General features: G+C 33.7%; 1 protein-coding gene, 1 long non-coding RNA gene and 5 pseudogenes across 2 annotated transcripts in view; 4 read left to right on the top strand and 3 right to left on the bottom strand.

Annotated features, from left to right (window-relative positions):
- LOC138854612 (organic cation transporter protein-like) overlaps positions 1 to 20,866 on the bottom strand; it is a 154,214-nt gene that overhangs the window by 41,451 nt on the left and 91,897 nt on the right. The window lies entirely within an intron of this gene.
- On the top strand, positions 2,048 to 2,707 carry LOC138854616 (cytochrome c oxidase subunit 2-like; annotated as a pseudogene).
- LOC138854613 (ATP synthase subunit a-like) lies at positions 3,020 to 3,745 on the top strand (annotated as a pseudogene).
- Positions 3,868 to 7,685, top strand: LOC128686541 (NADH-ubiquinone oxidoreductase chain 5-like; annotated as a pseudogene).
- LOC138854614 (ATP synthase subunit a-like) lies at positions 9,315 to 10,437 on the bottom strand (annotated as a pseudogene).
- Positions 10,470 to 20,866, bottom strand: part of LOC138854617 (cytochrome c oxidase subunit 2-like) — a 222,773-nt pseudogene continuing 212,376 nt past the window's right edge.
- The window catches only part of LOC138854618 (uncharacterized), a 225,688-nt gene continuing 223,595 nt past the window's right edge, over positions 18,774 to 20,866 (top strand). Inside the window, exon 1 of the long non-coding RNA XR_011393798.1 lies at positions 18,774 to 19,715. This is a non-coding gene — a long non-coding RNA (uncharacterized lncRNA). The remainder of the gene's footprint in view (positions 19,716 to 20,866) is intronic.

The raw sequence follows: 20,866 nt of genomic DNA, 5'->3' as shown, positions 1-20,866 counted from the left end.
ATTTTATCAAGCTTTTTATAATTTACTAAATCAAATCCTAATCCAATATTTAATCTTCCGTACTGCGAATAACAAAACTATAATTGTATCATAAATTATCTTTATTTTTTCATTCTCTACTCACCAGGATATGCATATACACTAATTATAAAATAAAAGTTTAAGCAAGAATCAAACTTTAAGCTTTTCTCAACCTATTAAAGTAAACATTTTTTCCAATCTAACAATTAATCTTCTAAGAATGCTACCTTAATTAAATATAAACTTACAACTAACCCTCTATAATTCTAACTTCCCCAATAAGTATAGTGCCTGATAAAAAGGACAGTTTTGATAGAGCTGCTAGTGTAGCTTTGCTACCTATATTATGAAACTTCCTCTTAAGCTTTAGTAATTCTACATCTTCAAATTTGCAATTTGACGTCTTTTTTCCACTATAAAGCCTAATGCAACGATGATTTTTTTCAACAAATCATAAAGATATTGGTACCCTGTACTTTGTATTCGGAGCTTGATCTGGTATAGTAGGCACCTCCCTAAGATTGATTATTCGAGCCGAACTTGGTCAGCCAGGAAGATTAATTGGAGACGATCAAATTTATAATGTAATTGTTACAGCCCACGCCTTCGTAATAATTTTCTTCATAGTTATACCAATCATGATTGGAGGTTTTGGAAATTGATTAGTTCCCCTTATACTTGGAGCCCCTGATATAGCCTTTCCTCGAATAAATAATATAAGATTCTGAATTTTACCATTTTCTCTCACTCTCCTCCTTACAAGAGGAATAGTGGAAAGGGGTGTTGGGACAGGGTGAACAGTCTACCCTCCTCTAGCAGCATCAATTGCTCATGCGGGAGCATCAGTCGACCTCGGAATCTTCTCCCTTCATCTGGCTGGAGTTTCCTCAATTCTAGGAGCTGTAAACTTTATAACTACAACAATCAACATACGAACAAGAGGAATAACTATAGACTGAATACCTTTATTTGTATGATCCGTTTTCATTACCGCGGTACTTCTGCTTCTATCCCTCCCCGTTCTAGCAGGAGCAATTACCATACTTCTTACAGATCGAAATTTAAACACCACTTTCTTCAATCCAGCTGGTGGAGGGGACCCCATTCTCTACCAGCACTTATTCTGATTTTTTGGACACCCTGAAGTCTACATCTTAATTCTCCCAGCTTTCGGTATAGTTTCACACATCGTTACACAAGAATCAGGCAAAAAAGAAGCATTCGGAACACTAGGAATAATTTATGCCATAACAGCAATTGGAATTCTGGGATTCCTTGTATGAGCCCACCATATGTTCACCGTAGGCATAGATGTTGACACCCGAGCATATTTCACATCAGCAACCATAATTATTGCCATCCCCACAGGAATTAAAATCTTCAGATGATTAAGAACTCTTCAAGGTTCTCAATTCTCATACACGCCTTCCCTCCTATGGACCTTAGGATTTATTTTCCTATTTACAGTAGGGGGTTTAACAGGAGTAATTTTAGCAAACTCCTCAATCGACATTATTCTTCATAACACCTACTACGTTGTAGCCCACTTCCACTACGTCCTATCTATAGGAGTCGTATTTGGAATTTTTGGAGGTATTGTTCATTGATTCCCCCTGTTTACTGGATTTTCTCTGAATTCTTCATGATTAAAACCTCATTTCTTTACTATATTTTTAAGAGTAAACTTAACCTTTTTTCCCCAACACTTCCTAGGATTAAATGGTATACCACGATGGTATTCAGACTATCCAGATGCTTATGCAGCATGAAATATTGTTTCATCAATTGGATCTCTTATTTCACTAGTAGCTGTTTTCTGGTTCATAATTATTGTTTGAGAGGCTTTAATATCAAAACGTAATATTACTTCACCATCCTTCCTGCCTTCATCCATTGAATGACAGCACCCTTACCCTCCTGCTGATCACAGATACGCAGAAATTCCTCTAATTTCTAATTATCTAAAATGACAGAAAGATGTATAGGATTTAAGCTCCTACCAGGAAGGAATTACCTTCTTTTAGAGATGCCAACATGAGGATGCTTAGGACTTCAAGACAGTGCTTCTCCACTTATGGAACAATTAGCATACTTCCACGATCACACAATATTTATTCTTATTCTCATCACTACATTAGTAGGTTATATTTTAATTAATTCAGCACTAAACTCACTTATTAACCGATTTTTACTTGAAAACCAAGAAAATGAAATTATCTGAACTATTTTACCTGCTATCATCTTAATTTTCATCACCATGCCCTCCCTACGGCTACTCTATTTATTGGATGAAACTAACAACTCAAGAGTTACAATTAAAACCGTTGGGCATCAATGATATTGATCCTATGAATATTCGGACTTTCTAAATATCGAATTTGATTCCTACATAGTACCCTATAATATTGACTCAAATTTATGACTTTTAGATGTTGATAACCGAATACCTATTCCTTTTAATACTCAAATTCGTCTTATTATTTCAGCAGCAGACGTAATCCATTCCTGAACTATTCCTTCCTTAGGAGTAAAAGCCGATGCCATCCCAGGACGACTCAATCAAATTAGGTTTCTAGTAAATCGACCAGGCCTATTCTACGGTCAATGTTCAGAAATTTGTGGAGCTAACCACAGATTTATACCAATTTTAATTGAAAGAATCTCGGTAGACTCTTTCTTGAATTGAATTTCTAGAAATTCATAATTAATCTTCTCTCCAGATAACTTATAAAAGTTTAGGTCTTTTAAACCTAGAAAAGTAGTTCTCCTACTTCTAGAGACTAAAATTAGTTAAAAAATAACGTTAGTTTGTCAGATTAAAGTTATCATATTTATGATATTTTTGAATGCCTCAAATAGGGCCCTTACTTTGATTTAATCTTTTTTTAATATTTACTCTAGGGTATATTTTATTCTTTATCACTAACTTCTTCTACAAACTTCCAATTAAAACAGAAACTTTCATTCATAAATCAACAATTCTAGAAAAGTCCTGAAAATGATAACAAGATTATTTTCCATTTTTGAACCATCCTCAAGTATTCTCTCACTCAATCTAAACTGAATATCAACATTCTTAGGATTTCTATTTGTTCCAATTCTTTTCTGAACTTCACCATCTCGATGACTTTATTTGTGATTTAAAATTGTATCCACCCTTCATAGTGAATTTAAGACAATTTTAGGACCCTCCAATCCAGGTTTATCATTTTTATTTGTTTCATTATTTAGCTTCATTCTTTTTAATAACTCTTTAGGCCTTCTTCCTTATATCTTTACCAGATCCAGACATCTAGCAATAACCCTGACCCTGGCTCTACCTTTATGATTATCTTTTATTTTGTTTGGATGATTAAACCACACTCAGCACATGTTTGCCCACTTAGTACCCCAAGGGACCCCAAATGTGCTTATACCTTTTATAGTTCTCATCGAAACAATTAGAAATATTATTCGACCAGGTACATTGGCAATCCGACTTGCGGCAAATATAATTGCAGGTCATCTCCTTCTAACTTTACTTGGAAGAATAGGATCTTCCTTTCTCCCCCAAATTATTAATTTTTCTTATTTTAGCCCAAATTCTTCTCCTTATATTAGAATCTGCCGTTGCAATTATTCAATCTTATGTATTTGCAGTTCTCAGAACTCTTTATGCCAGTGAAGTAAATTAATGTCACCACACAGACACCATGCCTTTCACTTAGTTGACATAAGACCTTGACCCTTGACTGGATCAATCAGAGCTATACTTTTAACATCAGGTCTTATTAAATGATTTCATCAATTTAATCCAGATCTTCTCTTCTTTAGATTTATTCCTATTATTTTAACTATAATTCAATGATGACGAGATGTAACTCGAGATGGAACATATCAGGGACTCCACACTCAAATTGTTATAAAAGGTCTACGGTGAGGAATAATTTTATTTATTGTCTCTGAAGTATTATTTTTCTTCTAATTTTTTTGGGCTTTCTTCCATAGAAGACTTGCACCCACAATTGAAATTGGAATGTTTTGACCACCTGAAGGTATCCAACCTTTCAATCCTTTCCAAGTTCCCCTACTTAATACAACTATTTTACTTTCATCAGGAGCGACAGTAACTTGGGCACATCACGCAATCCTTAACTCTCATCATTATGAAGCTATACAAAGTCTGGGTTTAACTATTCTCCTTGGGGTTTACTTCACTTCCCTTCAAGCATATGAATATTTGGAAGCATCTTTCTTTATCGCAGACTCAATTTATGGAACTACCTTCTTTGTAGTAACCGGATTTCATGGACTTCACTTAATCATCGGGACTTCATTTTTAACAGTTTGTTTTTATCGCCTTTTCAAGTGCCACTTTTCTAATAATCACCACTTTGGATTTGAGGCTGCAGCTTGATACTGGCATTTCGTTGATGTAGTTTGATTATACCTCTGTCTTTATTTACTGATGAGGAAGATAATTTTTTAGTATTAATGGTACATCTAGCTTCCAACTAGAAAGTATAATTGTTTAGAAAAATTAATTCTAATTATCAACTTAATCATCCTTCTAACTCTCTCGATTACAATTCTAATTATGATTTTATCCTCAATTTTATCAAAAAAAACCATTATAGACCGAGAAAAAATATCCCCATTTGGATGTGGGTTTGACCCTAAGACTTCAGCCCGACTGCCTTTTTCTCTCCGATTTTTCCTCATTGCTGTAATTTTCCTAATTTTTGATGTAGAAGTCACATTAATTCTTCCTCTAGCCCATATCTCCCCCTTCGCAGATATTTTCTCTTGAAGATCTACAGGATTATTTTTTCTCCTAATCCTTCTCTCAGGCCTCTATTATGAATGATATAAAGGTGCCTTAGAATGATCTAACTGGAAATGTAGTCAATAATGACATATGATTTGCATTCATAAAGTGTTTATAAACCTTTTTCAAATTAGAAAGCGAAAGATTGCGTTTAATTTCGACCTAAATTTTGGTTAGTAAACCTCTAATTTATTTTGACAGAAGCCAAAACCAGAGGCATATTACTGTTAATAATAAAATTTAATCTTCTTTCCTGTCAAAGAGAATTAGGCCAGCGAAAAAGCTTCAAACTTATTTCCCGAGCGGTTAAATTCCGTTCGCTTCTCTTTTTTATAGTGTATAAAACATATTACATTTTCAGTGTAAAGCTGAAGATTTTTCTTCTAAAAATATCACCTATAGGCTAATAACCACCTTTGCAGCTTCTATGCAAAATTCTAATTTAAAATATATAAGTGAATTAAATAAAAATAAAAAACATAATAATTCAAATAAAAAATCCTTTTATATAAATTATAATCATATTCTCCTGTCTTAATTGTAAGTAAACAGAACCTTTTATTATCCCATCAAATCCTCCCTCATCCCCAAAATATTCTGACCAACCTTTACTCCAATCTTGAAAAAAGACTCACCACTCCTTAATCTTCAGTGAGATACCCTAAAAGTCGACAAAATTGGTATAAACCATATAGATCCTATAAACACAACATAAGAATAAAACCCAACAGACTTTAACCTAGTTCTTGACCTAACCATATTAATTACATAACCTAGAAGAGCCCCTAATCCTCTCACTAATAAAGCTAAAATTTTAAAGGGGGACCTCAAACAAATCATATAAGGTTCTGGGAATACTACTCAAGCTAAAGCACACCCCCCTACTACCGCTCCAACCCTTAACATTATTATTCCTCTCAGCATTTTTCTATGATTTTCCCTAACAAATATTACAGACCTTATATTAGAAAAACACCTTATTCTATAATAGATTAATCGAAATGTGTAACATACTGTTAAACCAGTGCTTAAGACATATAAAAAAAATCTAAAAATATTAATTTCCCTTATAAATGAAACTTCTAAAATCAAATCTTTAGAGTAAAATCCAGCCAAGAAGGGTATTCCGCATAGAGCTAGGTTAGCTAAATTCATGCAAACCCTAGTTAAAGGTATACATATCACTAGCCTGCCCATGTTACGAATATCTTGATATTCTTTAACCCTATGAATTACCATTCCCGCACACATAAACAACAAAGCCTTAAATTATGATGTGGGGTGCTTATGGTCATTTAGTTAGTTTAGTGTTTTTGTTATTTAGGGCGTTGGTTTTTATTTTATTTAGTTTAGTAAGGTTGAGTTCAGGGTCTTCTTATGTAATTGAATGGGAAATTTTTTCTTTAAACTCTTCTTCTGTTGTGGTAACTTTGATTTATGATTGAGTAAGATTCTTATTTTTAGGGGTAGTTTTGTTTATTTCCTCTATGGTAATATACAATAGAGGGGATTATATGAGTGGAGATAAAAGGTACAGGTGATTTATATATTTAGTTTTTGGTTTTGTTTTATCTATAGGGGCTTTGATTATTAGTCCTAATTTAATTAGAATCCTTTTAGGTTGGGATGGGTTGGGATTAATTTCTTATGTGTTGGTAATTTATTACCAAAACAAAAAATCTGCGAATGCAGGTATATTAACAGTTTTGTCAAATCGGATTGGAGATGTTGGGATTTTGTTGAGTATTTCTTTACTTTTTATGTTAGGGGGTTGAAATTTTATTTTTTATTTAAGATACTTGAGTGGGAATTTTTTATTATTGAAAGTTTTTGTGTGCATTGCTGCTATGACTAAAAGAGCTCAAATTCCGTTTTCGGCTTGACTTCCAGCAGCTATAGCTGCTCCTACTCCGGTTTCAGCGTTAGTTCATTCTTCAACACTAGTGACAGCTGGTGTTTATATTTTGATTCGCTTTAGTGGGGCTTTAAGGGGTTCGTGTGTACAAAGAGTTTTGTTAATTGTTTCTTGCCTGACTATATTTATAGCGGGCTTGGGGGCTAATTTTGAGTTTGATTTGAAAAAAATCATTGCTCTATCAACTTTGAGACAATTGGGTGTGATAATGAGTATTTTATCTTTAGGATTCGCTGATTTAGCCTTTTTCCATTTATTAACTCATGCTTTATTTAAGGCTTTGTTGTTTATGTGTGCGGGAATGGTAATTCATAGGGTTAAAGAATATCAAGATATTCGTAACATGGGCAGGCTAGTGATATGTATACCTTTGTTACGTTGGTAGGTCTCTTATTACTTTGATAGTAAGGTTCTCACTACATGTTCTAGTGTGGGGTAGCTTTTTTGCATGAATTTAGCTAACCTAGCTCTATGCGGAATACCCTTCTTGGCTGGATTTTACTCTAAAGATTTGATTTTAGAAGTTGCATTTATAAGGGAAATTAATATTTTTAGATTTTTTTTATATGTCTTAAGCACTGGTTTAACATTATGTTACACATTTCGATTAATCTATTATAGAATAAGGTGTTTTTCTAATATAAGGTCTGTAATATTTGTTAGGGAAAATCATAGAAAAATGCTGAGAGGAATAATAATGTTAAGGGTTGGAGCGGTAGTAGGGGGGTGTGCTTTAGCTTGAGTAGTATTCCCAGAACCTTATATGATTTGTTTGAGGTCCCCCTTTAAAATTTTAGCTTTTTTAGTGAGAGGATTAGGGGCCCTTTTAGGTTATGTAATTAACATGGTTAGGTCAAGAACTAGGTTAAAGTCTGTTGGATTTTATTCTTATGTTGTGTTTATAGGATCTATATGGTTTATACCAATTTTGTCGACTTTTAGGGTATCTCACTGAAGATTAAGGAGTGGTGAGTCTTTTTTCAAGATTGGAGATAAAGGTTGGTCAGAATATTTTGGGGGTGAGGGAGGATTTGATGGGATAATAAAAGGTTCTGTTTACTTACAATTAAGACAGGAGAATATGATTATAATTTATATAAAAGGATTTTTTATTTGAATTATTGTTATGTTTTTTATTTTTATTTAATTCACTTATATATTTTAAATTAGAATTTTGCATAGAAGCTGCAAAGGTGGTTATTAGCCTATAGGTGATATTTTTAGAAGAAAAATCTTCAGCTTTACACTGAAAATGTAATATGTTTTATACACTATAAAAAAGAGAAGCGAACGGAATTTAACCGCTCGGGAAATAAGTTAGAAGCTTTTTCGCTGGCCTAATTCTCTTTGACAGGAAAGAAGATTAAATTTTATTATTAACAGTAATATGCCTCTGGTTTTGGCTTCTGTCAAAATAAATTAGAGGTTTACTAACCAAAATTTAGGTCGAAATTAAACGCAATCTTTCGCTTTCTAATTTGAAAAAGGTTTATAAACACTTTATGAATGCAAATCATATGTCATTATTGACTACATTTCCAGTTAGATCATTCTAAGGCACCTTTATATCATTCATAATAGAGGCCTGAGAGAAGGATTAGGAGAAAAAATAATCCTGTAGATCTTCAAGAGAAAATATCTGCGAAGGGGGAGATATGGGCTAGAGGAAGAATTAATGTGACTTCTACATCAAAAATTAGGAAAATTACAGCAATGAGGAAAAATCGGAGAGAAAAAGGCAGTCGGGCTGAAGTCTTAGGGTCAAACCCACATCCAAATGGGGATATTTTTTCTCGGTCTATAATGGTTTTTTTTGATAAAATTGAGGATAAAATCATAATTAGAATTGTAATCGAGAGAGTTAGAAGGATGATTAAGTTGATAATTAGAATTAATTTTTCTAAACAATTATACTTTCTAGTTGGAAGCTAGATGTACCATTAATACTAAAAAATTATCTTCCTCATCAGTAAATAAAGACAGAGGTATAATCAAACTACATCAACGAAATGCCAGTATCAAGCTGCAGCCTCAAATCCAAAGTGGTGATTATTAGAAAAGTGGCACTTGAAAAGGCGATAAAAACAAACTGTTAAAAATGAAGTCCCGATGATTACGTGAAGTCCATGAAATCCGGTTACTACAAAGAAGGTAATTCCGTAAATTGAGTCTGTGATAGAGAAAGATGCTTCCAAATATTCATATGCTTGAAGGGAAGTGAAGTAAACCCCAAGGAGAATAGTTAAACCCAGACTTTGTATAGCTTCATAATGATGAGAGTTAAGGATTGCGTGATGTGCCCAAGTTACTGTCGCTCCTGATGAAAGTAAAATAGTTGTATTAAGTAGGGGAACTTGGAAAGGATTGAAAGGTTGGATACCTTCAGGTGGTCAAAACATTCCAATTTCAATTGTGGGTGCAAGTCTTCTATGGAAGAAAGCCCAAAAAAATTAGAAGAAAAATAATACTTCAGAGACAATAAATAAAATTATTCCTCACCGTAGACCTTTTATAACAATTTGAGTATGGAGTCCCTGATATGTTCCATCTCGAGTTACATCTCGTCATCATTGAATTATAGTTAAAATAATAGGAATAAATCTAAAGAAGAGAAGATCTGGATTAAATTGATGAAATCATTTAATAAGACCTGATGTTAAAAGTATAGCTCTGATTGATCCGGTCAAGGGTCAAGGTCTTATGTCAACTAAGTGAAAGGCATGGTGTCTGTGTGGTGACATTAATTTACTTCACTGGCATAAAGAGTTCTGAGAACTGCAAATACATAAGATTGAATAATTGCAACGGCAGATTCTAATATAAGGAGAAGAATTTGGGCTAAAATAAGAAAAATTAACAATTTGGGGGATAAGGAAGACCCTATCCTTCCAAGTAAAGTTAGAAGGAGATGACCTGCAATTATATTTGCCGCAAGTCGGATTGCCAATGTACCTGGTCGAATAATATTTCTAATTGTTTCGATGAGAACTATAAAAGGTATAAGCACATTTGGGTCCCTTGGGGTACTAAGTGGGCAAACATGTGCTGAGTGTGGTTTAATCATCCAAACAAAATAAAAGATAATCATAAAGGTAGAGCCAGGGTCAGGGTTATTGCTAGATGTCTGGATCTGGTAAAGATATAAGGAAGAAGGCCTAAAGAGTTATTAAAAAGAATGAAGCTAAATAATGAAACAAATAAAAATGATAAACCTGGATTGGAGGGTCCTAAAATTGTCTTAAATTCACTATGAAGGGTGGATACAATTTTAAATCGCAAATAAAGTCATCGAGATGGTGAAGTTCAGAAAAGAATTGGAACAAATAGAAATCCTAAGAATGTTGATATTCAGTTTAGATTGAGTGAGAGAATACTTGAGGATGGTTCAAAAATGGAAAATAATCTTGTTATCATTTTCAGGACTTTTCTAGAATTGTTGATTTATGAATGAAAGTTTCTGTTTTAATTGGAAGTTTGTAGAAGAAGTTAGTGATAAAGAATAAAATATACCCTAGAGTAAATATTAAAAAAAGATTAAATCAAAGTAAGGGCCCTATTTGAGGCATTCAAAAATATCATAAATATGATAACTTTAATCTGACAAACTAATGTTATTTTTTAACTAATTTTAGTCTCTAGAAGTAGGAGAACTACTTTTTTAGGTTTAAAAGACCTAAACTTTTATAAGTTATCTGGAGAGAAGATTAATTATGAATTTCTAGAAATTCAATTCAAGAAAGAGTCTACCGAGATTCTTTCAATTAAAATTGGTATAAATCTGTGGTTAGCTCCACAAATTTCTGAACATTGACCGTAGAATAGGCCTGGTCGATTTACTAGAAACCTAATTTGATTGAGTCGTCCTGGGATGGCGTCGGCTCTTACTCCTAAGGAAGGAATAGTTCAGGAATGGATTACGTCTGCTGCTGAAATAATAAGACGAATTTGAGTATTAAAAGGAATAGGTATTCGGTTATCAACATCTAAAAGTCGTAAATTTGAGTCAGTATTATAGGGTACTATGTAGGAATCAAATTCGATATTTAGAAAGTCCGAATATTCATAGGATCAATATCATTGATGCCCGACGGTTTTAATTGTAACTCTTGAGTTGTTAGTTTCATCCAATAAATAGAGTAGCCGTAGGGAGGGCATGGCGATGAAAATTAAGATGATAGCAGGTAAAATAGTTCAGATAATTTCAATTTCTTGGTTTTCAAGTAAAAATCGGTTAATAAGTGAGTTTAGTGCTGAATTAATTAAAATATAACCTACTAATGTAGTGATGAGAATAAGAATAAATATTGTGTGATCGTGGAAGTATGCTAATTGTTCCATAAGTGGAGAAGCGCTGTCTTGAAGTCCTAAGCATCCTCATGTTGGCATCTCTAATAGAAGGTAATTCCTTCCTGGTAGGAGCTTAAATCCTATACATCTATCTGTCATTTTAGATAATTAGAAATTAGAGGAATTTCTGCGTATCTGTGATCAGCAGGAGGGTAAGGGTGCTGTCATTCAATGGATGAAGGCAGTAAGGATGGTGAAGCAATATTATGTTTTGATATTAAAGCCTCTTAAACAATAATTATGAACCAGAAAACAGCTACTAGTGAAATACGAGATCCAATTGATGAAACAATATTTCATGCTGCGTAAGCATCTGGATAGTCTGAATACCGTCGTGGTATACCATTTAATCCTAGGAAGTGTTGGGGAAAAAAGGTTTAGTTTACTCCTAAAAATATAGTAAAGAAATGAGGTTTTAATCATGAAGAATTCAGAGAAAATCCAGTAAACAGGGGGAATCAATGAACAATACCTCCAAAAATTCCAAATACGACTCCAATAGATAGGATGTAGTGGAAGTGGGCTACAACGTAGTAGGTGTCATGAAGAATAATGTCGATTGAGGAGTTTGCTAAAATTACTCCTGTTAAACCCCCTACTGTAAATAAGAAAATAAATCCTAAGGTCCATAGGAGGGAAGGCATGTATGAGAATTGAGAACCTTGAAGAGTTCTTAATCATCTGAAGATTTTAATTCCTGTGGGGATGGCAATAATTATGGTTGCTGATGTGAAATATGCTTGGGTGTCAACATCTATGCCTATGGTGAACATATGGTGGGCTCATACAAGGAATCCCAGAATTCCAATTGCTGTTATGGCATAAATTATTCCTAGTGTTCCGAATGCTTCTTTTTTGCCTGATTCTTGTGTAACGATGTGTGAAACTATACCGAAAGCTGGGAGAATTAAGATGTAGACTTCAGGGTGTCCAAAAAATCAGAATAAGTGCTGGTAGAGAATGGGGTCCCCTCCACCAGCTGGATCGAAGAAAGTGGTGTTTAAATTTCGATCGGTAAGAAGTATGGTAATTGCTCCTGCTAGAACAGGGAGGGATAGAAGCAGAAGTACCGCGGTAATGAAAACGGATCATACAAATAAAGGTATTCGGTCTATAGTTATTCCTCTTGTTCGTATGTTGATTGTTGTAGTTATAAAGTTTACTTTACCGCGATTGCGATATGATAAATTGATGTATATGGCTTGAAAAAGGTTTCTTCCTATATCTTTAAATTTTTTAATTTTTTTCTTAGGGGTAAAATTAATTTTAGTATAAACTAAATTTATATGTTGGTGGGTATTGGAAAAATCTTCCTTTAAATGTTTTCAAAACATTTGTTTTAAATAAACTAAATAACCATTCTAGGAGTAAATCTGTTAAAAGGGTAATTAAAGGATTAGCAACATAATAAGAAAAATAAATAATAGTTAGAGTTTGTCCTGTAAAGATATAAGGATTTTCTACAGACCGAGCCCCAATCCATGTCAATAAAATGATTGTGAAGATAAGAGTTCAAAATAGAAGCTGGTTTAAAGGATAAAAAGTGAGACCTTGAAATTTTGATAAGGAGGTGAATGGAAGAAATCAAAGGATTGCTACCGATAGGACCAAAGCGACAACCCCGCCTAATTTGTTTGGGATAGATCGAAGAATAGCGTATGCAAACAGAAAATATCATTCAGGTTGGATAAGTGCTGGTGTGACTAGGGGGTTGGCTGGAATAAAATTATCAGGATCTCCAAGGAGGTAGGGATTTAAAAGAGTTAGGAGGATTAGGATTATAAATATAACTAGAAATCCTACAATATCTTTAAATGTAAAGTAGGGGTGAAAGGGAATTTTGTCTAGAGAAGAGGTTACTCCTAGAGGGTTGTTGGCTCCAGAGTGGTGGATGAATAAAATATGAATAAGTGTAGCTGCAGCGATTAAAAATGGTAGCAGAAAGTGAAATGCAAAAAATCGAGTCAAGGTGGCATTATCAACTGCGAACCCACCCCAAATTCATTGAACTAAATCTGTTCCAATGTAGGGAATGGCAGAAAATAAGTTTGTAATGACGGTGGCACCTCAAAATGATATTTGTTCCCAGGGTAGGACATAACCTAAAAAGGCTGTGGCTATTGTTAAGAATAGAATTAGAACACCGATTCTCCAAGCGTGGAAAAGGGTAAATGATCCATAATAAATACCTCGACCAATATGAGAATAGATACAGATAAAGAAAAAGGAGGCCCCATTTGCATGAATGGTGCAGAACAATCATCCATAATTGACATCACGACAGATGTGTGCTACGTTCGAAAAAGCTAGGTCAATATGTGAGGTAAAATGAATGGATAAAAATAATCCAGTTGTGATTTGAGCTACTAGACATAATCCTAAGAGGGACCCAAAATTTCAAAAAATTGAAATGTTACTAGGAATTGGTATATCTACAAGTGTGGAATTAGCGAGTTTAAGTAATGGATGGGATTTACGTAAAGGTGAAGTCATAAGTTTTGTGAGGGTAAAGATTAAAGTAATTTAAGAAGAAATATAGGTGTATGATGATATTAGGAATCGAAGGTCTTAGGTTGTTAATTATAGTTTTTTGTGGGTTCTGAGCATTTATTTCAAATCATAAGCATTTGTTAAATGTTTTATTAAGATTGGAATTTATTATATTAAATGTGTTTGGGGTTATGAGAGTTTATACATTCAGGGTCGGTTTGGAGGGTGTGTTTGCAATATTTTTTTTAGTGATGGTTGCATGTGAAGGGGTTTTAGGCTTGTCTTTACTGGTTTCTATTGTTCGTTCACATGGTAATGATTATTTTAGGGGATTTGGAATTTTAGTATGTTAAAGTTTTTGGTATTTAATTTGGTTTTAATAAGGTTTGTAGTGAATTGGAGGTTAGTTCAGGTTGGTTTATTGATAATATGTTTTATAAGATTACTAATAATAAACCATGATTTCTGTTTTTTTTTGTCTGGGTTATATAATAGGGGTTGATTATTTAAGATATATTTTGATTGTATTAAGAGTTTGAATTGTAATGCTAATAGTTTTCAGGAGAGCCACAGTAAAGAAAATGGGTAATTTTTATGCAGGGTTTTTGTCAGTGAACTTAATTTTGTTGTTAGTTTTAATTTTAACTTTCAGATCAGTAAATTATCTAATGTTTTATATTAGATTTGAGAGGTCGCTAGTCCCTATACTCGTATTAATTTTAGGTTGAGGCTATCAACCTGAGCGAATTCAGGCTGGAATTTACATATTGTTCTATACTTTGTTTGCTTCACTGCCATTGTTAGCTTCTTTATTAAGGCTATATAAAAGTATGGGTAGATTGAATATAGGGCTATTATTGGGAATAATTGACTATCAAAATACTAGATTATTTTGATATTTTTGCTCTGTATTTGCATTTATGGTTAAATTACCTCTGTTTATATTTCATTTATGGTTACCTAAGGCTCATGTGGAGGCTCCGGTTGCAGGGTCAATAGTATTAGGTGGAGTATTGTTAAAGTTAGGGGGTTATGGTTTAATTCGAATTTTAGGAGTATTTTCGGAGGTTAATAAAATATTTTGTTGGATGTGAATGAGTCTTGGGATTTTAGGTGGTGTTATTATTAGTTTAATGTGTTTGCGTCAAGTTGATATAAAATCTTTAATTGCTTACTCTTCTGTGGCTCATATGGGTTTAGTGTTAGGAGGGTTGGTTGTTATGGGAGGATGAGGTTTAAATGGGGCTGTAGTGGTGATGGTAGGTCATGGCTTGTGTTCTTCAGGTTTATTTTGTTTAGCAAATATAGTTTACGAGCGTTTAGGAAGGCGGAGTTTGATAATTAGGAAAGGTTTGTTAAATATTATACCAAATATAGGTTTATGGTGGTTTTTATTAGCTGTAGGAAATATAGCTGCTCCCCCAACTTTGAACTTAATAGGAGAGATTAGTTTAATTATTAGAGTGGTTAGATGAAGAAAATTAATTTTATTCAGAGTAGGGGTGTTGTCTTTTTTTAGTGCCTGTTATACTTTATATATGTATTCTTTGAGACAACATGGATTATTTTTAAATACATTATTTTCTTGTTGTTCTGGGAAGATAATGGAGTATTTTGTTTTGCTAATACATAGTGTTCCATTAAATATATTTATGAAAGGTTCTTTAATTTTGTGTAATTTGTAGGATAAGATGGCTGAGATTAAAGGCGTTGGATTGAAAATCTAAATAGAAGTTATACTTTCTTATCAATGGAAGGTAAGATTTAAAAGATTATTACTTTTTTTTGACAGCTTTGAAGGTTGTTAGTTTAAATTAACTTAAAATCTTAGATAACTAAAAGTATAGATGGAATAAAAAGTCCGAATAAATTGATTGAGGAATATAAGGGGGATGATAAGATTTTAAGGGGTTTAAAGGAAATATTTCATTTTATTTGAGTAAAGGAAATTGAGATAGAGGATAAAGTAAGTCGGATGTAAAAATAAAGAGTTACTAGTGAAGAAAGGAGGAGGATTAATAAAGGAAAGTAGAAAGATGTTAAAATTATTTCTTGAATAATGATTCATTTAGGGATAAAACCAGAAAAAGGAGGTCGACCTCCTAGAGAATAAAGGTTTATTATTGAGATGATTTTAGGAAGAGAACCATGATCAGCATTAATTAAGTGGGAAAAAAAGTATGTTTGGGTAGATGCGAAGTAAAAGGCTACTGAAGCCGAAATTAGAGTATATATAAAAAAGTAAATTATTCAGGAGGCTTCATTAATAAGTATAGCGAAAAGTATTCATGATATATGATTAATAGATGAGTAGGTTAAGATTTTTCGAAGGGACGTCTGGTTGATTCCCCCGAGTGCTCCAATGATAGCGGAAGAAACCCCGCCTAAAAAGAGAATAGTGTACGTATAATATTCTGAAGATAAATAAGAGATTAAAAATATTGGAGCAAGCTTTTGGATTGTCATGAGAATAATAATTTGGATTCAATTGAGACCTTCTATGACTTGGGGAAACCAAAAATGAAACGGAGCTGCCCCTAATTTAAGGAGTAGGGCTAAGGAGATAAAGGAGAGCGAGATTATAGGAATGAAAAATGTTAAGGTTGAAGATAAAATAATAATGGCTGACCCAAGAGCTTGAATTAAGAAATATTTTAAGGAGGCTTCAGACGGTAATTGATTTTCTTTTGATGAGATTAAAGGAATAAATGATATATGATTCAGTGGCCTGGTGGCTAAAGCTCCCGCTTCACACACGGAGGGCCCGGGTTCGATTTCCGGCGGGTGGAAACATTTCGACACGTTTCCTTACACCTGTTGTCCTGTTCACCTAGCAGCAAATAGGTACCTGGGTGTTAGTCGACTGGTGTGGGTCGCATCCTGGGGGGACAAGATTAAGGACCCCAATGGAAATAAGTTAGACAGTCCTCGATGACGCACTGACTTTCTTGGGTTATCCTGGGTGGCTAACCCTCCGGGGTTATAAATCCGAACGAAATCTTATCTTATCTTATCTTATCTTCAAGGCCAATTCAGGCTGAAAATCATGAGGAAGAAGAAATGGCCAGGAAGGATCCCGACAAAAGCGAAAATATAAAAATGATTTTATAAGGTGAGAATAAAATTATAAAGAGAGATTACTCTCATAAATGAGGTATGAGCCTATTAGCTTAAAATTTAGCTTACCTATATGTTATATGTAGAAGTGTAAAGGGCACGAAAAGTTTTGATCTTTCGAGGATTGGTGTGATTCCAATTTACATAAACAGTGTTAAAGGTTAAGAGGAATAGGTAATAAGGAATTGATCTTAGAATACTTTTTGTTCCTCTCTAGATATTTAGTTATTCTTAGCAGATTGAATGAGAAAGAAGATTAAATTGCTTAAAAAATAAAAAGAAAAAAAAACATATAAGGGGGCCCGGTGGCCCGGTGGCCTGGTGGCTAAAGCTCCCGCTTCACACACGGAGGGCCCGGGTTCGATTCCCGGCGGGTGGAAACATTTCGACACGTTTCCTTACACCTATTGTCCTGTTCACCTAGCAGCAAATAGGTACCTGGGTGTTAGTCGACTGGTGTGGGTCGCATCCTGGGGGACAAGATTAAGGACCCCAATGGAAATAAGTTAGACAGTCCTCGATGACGCACTGACTTTCTTGGGTTATCCTGGGTGGCTAACCCTCCGGGGTTAAAAATCCGAACAAAATCTTATCTTATCTAAAATCTTATCTTTATATATATATATATATATATATATATATATATATATATATATATATATATATATATATATATATATATATATATATATATATATATATACATTTCTTTGTATGAAAGTGGTGAATTGAGTATAACTGTATGAATGAGCTATCTATACTATAATAGAATGATAACATTGAGCTCTGTACATTACGATTAATACAGTTATAAGTAGAACCCTTCATGAGAAAGGGGATTCTACTCATATTTGTATTAATCGTCTCCTTCTGGATTTCCCCATTTCCATGAAGATATTCCTAACAGATGGTCATGGATTTAGATTTTGCCACCAAAGTGGCTAGTTTATTGTGCACCCCATATCCATCCTGTGGACGGTAGCGCGAGAGCATATGGATACACAAAAGGCCTAGGAACTAGGCCCCAAAGGGTTAACAGGAATACATATGGATTTATATCTACATATCTATAGTTCACTTATCTGTTACAAGCAAATTTAGGAAATTTGCTTAGTATATCTGGTATCTTATTTTCATTATTAAGATATCTTGACATGTCACATAGGTTATTATACTGTCTGTCTCTGTATTCCTCAATAAGTGGACAATTAAGCACATAGTGTTCAAGAGAGTGACCATATGCCTGATCACATAATTTACATTTAGTTTGATCATCATCTGTGTGTCTCCCAAACTGCCAGAAGTACTTGTAACCAAGCCTAAGCCTGGCCACTACAACATCAGTCAGTCTGTTCACATTGCAAGTTGCTCCATAAACATACTTATCTACGTTCATGTTATCATAGTGGGTTATAGATCTACTCAGGCTTCTAACTGCATTCCTATAACAATCATTTTCATTATTTACTTCTCTCCTAATATTATTCCTAATGCTAGACACAGTTATACCAAAGTTATATTCTACATTCTCCTTCTCGATACTCTTCTTGGCTAACATATCAACTTTATCATGAAGGAGTAATCCAATGTGTGATGGGATCCATAGCAATTGTACATTAATTCCTTTGTCCCTAATTTTTGAGTATCTATACCTGGCTTCCCCAATGAGCATGTTGTTGGAGTCATTATATGAGTCAAGAGCCTTCAGTGATGACATAGAATCAGTAATGATGATAGAGTCAAGCTCAGTGTCATAGGTTAGCTTTAGCGCCATTAGGATTGCAAACAATTCAGTTTGCAGTGTAGACGCCCAGTTGTTAATTCTTATGCCTAACTCAACAAATTTATGGTCATGGGAGAAGATAAAACGAAGCTACTACTTCTTTATATTAATTTTCCGAAAGATACACTGAGAAGTAGATATATATATTAGTAGATCATAGCAGTAAACTAATTAATAAAATAGCTTGGTATATATATATTTCTTGTTATATACCGGCTTCAAGTATATAAATACTGAAATGAAATAGATAATGACTTACACGCTAGATACACTATGAATATTATATATATATTAGTAGATTATATTATTTACAGGATTATAAATGATTCGGACAATTTACATTTAAAGAAATGTATATATATATAGACAATAAGGAGAATAGGAGAGTTTGTAAAGTTAAATAAGCGGTTTTTATGTTAGTTGTAGTTTATTTGTTTGGGAGATTAAAACTGTAGATTCAAAATAAAGCTAAAGATTAGCATTTCACTTACGTTGAAAAGGTTGTCGCAGGGGTGACTTATTTTGGTTATTATGAAGACTTGCTAATTATTATGATTAGGAAAAATATTTTTAGGTTTTAGTAGGTAATTAGGGAAATAATAATTGTTGGCGATAGATAATAGTACTGTGCAGGAAAGTTGAAATATATTAGTGAAATAAATGGAAAGTATTAGTTAAATTAAGTACCTTGTGTATTATGGATATTTTACATTAAATATTTATGATATTTTCCCGAAATAAGGAGAGTTTTTGTGGTAAAAAAATTCAAAACTTTGTTTTAGTAGTGAAATGTTAATGGAGTCTTAAGATATCTGGTTTTTTTTTGAAAAAAATTCAATTTTTTCTTTGCATTAAGGCAAGGCAAGGTTTAGGAATAGAGGGGGTAAGCTCTTTGTTTAATTATTTTAGTTATAAAAATAAATAGGAAAGGTATATTTAACTAGGCTTAGAGGTAGCCATGTTTACAGGGAGTTGTATCTGAGGTATAAGAAGAATATTTATTATTTTTTAAGCAGGTAGGAAAGACTTTTTATAAATTTAGTTTAAAGATTTAAAGTGAATGTATTAGTATATGAATTGTTTATTTAAAATAAATTTTGGAAAATTAATGAGATTTATTGAAGGAGTGGTGAGTATAAAGGAATTCGGCAAAAAGGGATACTTCCGCCTGTTTATCAAAAACATGTCTATATGAGAGTTATATAAAGTCTGGCCTGCCCATTGGGGACTAAAAGGCCGCCGTATTTTGACTGTACGAAGGTAGCATAATCATTAGTCTTTTAATTGAAGGCTGGAATGAATGGTTGGACGAGAAGTAAGCTGTCTTTGTCTCGTAGATTGAATTTAACTTTTGAGTGAAAAGGCTTAAATGAGTTAGAGGGACGATAAGACCCTATAAAGTTTATACATGAAGCTGGTTAAGAGTGATTCGGAGTGTTAAAGTTTATTATTAGCAGGATGTTTAGTTGGGGGCGACTAAGATATAAATTATATAACTGTTTTTTGTTTAAATCAGAGATACTTGTTCATATGATCCCTTTTTAGGATTAGAGAGTAAATTACTTTAGGGATAACAGCGTATTTTTTTTTAAGAGTTCTTATCGACAAAAGAGTTTGCGACCTCGATGTTGAATTAAAAATTTCTTTGTGGTGTAGCAGTTACAGAAGAAGGTCTGTTCGACCTTTAAATTTTTACATGATTTGAGTTCAGACTGGCTAAAGCCGAGGAAATAAAGCACATTATAGCGAAATTCAGGGATCTCACCATAGCGTGATGGACCTTGACGTGGGTAAGGTGGGAAAGACCCAAATTTTTCAGATGAAAAAAGATTTTATTTTTTAGCTCTGTTATCACGTTATAGCGAGATTTGGGATGAAGGGGTCATTAAAAGCTAGTCATAGTGAGATGAGGGGGTCGTTAAAAGCTAGTCATAGTGAGATGAGGTCGTCAAAAGCTAGTCATAGTGGAATGAGGAGGTCGTCAAAAGCTAGCCATGGTGAGATGAGGTCGTCAAAAGCTAGTCATAGTGGGATGAGGTCGTCAAAAGCTAGTCATAGTGAGATGAGGGGGTCGTCAAAAGCTAGTCATAGCAGGTCCATTAATAGACAATTAAAGTTCATTACTCTCCTTTTTTTTTTAACTATCTCAGTAAAATTTCAAATTTGTACCTGCTGGATCCATACTTCTGAAGTCTAATCCACCTTATAGAATCCAAGGTTAATATTACTTTGAAGCCAATGAGAAGAAACATTTGTTGTTTACCGAGTGCCAAATAGGTGTCACTTGTGACCCAACAACAGCACAAGCCTTGTGTTCAGGAACCACACCAGTGGTGAAAAGTTGAAGCCGATCAAACGAGTCATTGTCAAGGTACAGCACAGATGC

This window comes from Cherax quadricarinatus, chromosome 64, assembly GCF_038502225.1.
Source record: "Cherax quadricarinatus isolate ZL_2023a chromosome 64, ASM3850222v1, whole genome shotgun sequence".
Taxonomy (NCBI): domain Eukaryota; kingdom Metazoa; phylum Arthropoda; class Malacostraca; order Decapoda; family Parastacidae; genus Cherax; species Cherax quadricarinatus.
This window is presented reverse-complemented; position numbering and strand designations above follow the sequence as displayed.